Source organism: Bison bison, unplaced genomic scaffold (assembly GCF_000754665.1).
Source record: "Bison bison bison isolate TAMUID 2011002044 unplaced genomic scaffold, Bison_UMD1.0 scf7180017854783, whole genome shotgun sequence".
Lineage (NCBI taxonomy): Eukaryota > Metazoa > Chordata > Mammalia > Artiodactyla > Bovidae > Bison > Bison bison.
This window is the reverse complement of record NW_011485356.1, coordinates 63,253-63,812: the sequence shown is the minus strand read 5'-3', so window position 1 is coordinate 63,812 and position 560 is coordinate 63,253. Positions and strand designations below refer to the sequence as shown.

General features: G+C 36.1%; 1 protein-coding gene across 1 annotated transcript in view; it reads left to right on the top strand.

Moving 5' to 3' along the window:
- MUC21 (mucin 21, cell surface associated) overlaps window positions 1–560 on the top strand; it is a 34,931-nt gene that overhangs the window by 21,048 nt on the left and 13,323 nt on the right. The window lies entirely within an intron of this gene.

Sequence of the window (560 nt, the reverse complement as noted above, 5' to 3'; positions counted from 1 at the left end):
TCATACTTGAATGAAATCCTTGCTGGGTACAATAATCTGGGCTGTAGGTTATTTTCTTTCATCATTTTAAGTATGTCTTGCCATTCCCTCCTGGCTTGAAGAGTTTCTATTGAAAGATCAGCTGTTATCCTTATGGGAATTCCCTTGTGTGTTATTTGTTGTTTTTCCCTTGCTGCTTTTAATATTTGTTCTTTGTGTTTGATCTTTGTTAATTTGATTAATATGTGTCTTGGGGTGTTTCGCCTTGGGTTTATCCTGTTTGGGATTCTCTGGGTTTCTTGGACTTGGGTGATTATTTCCTTCCCCAGTTTAGGGAAGTTTCCAACTATTATCTCCTCAAGTATTTTCTCATGGTCTTTCTTTTTATCTTCTTCTTCTGGAACCCCTATGATTCGAATGTTGTAGCGTTTAATATTGTCCTGGAGGTCTCTGAGATTGTCCTCATTTCTTTTAATTCGTTTTTCTTTTATTCTCTCTGATTCATTTATTTCTACCATTCTATCTTCTAATTCACTAATCCTATCTTCTGCCTCTGTTATTCTACTATTTGTTGCCTCCAG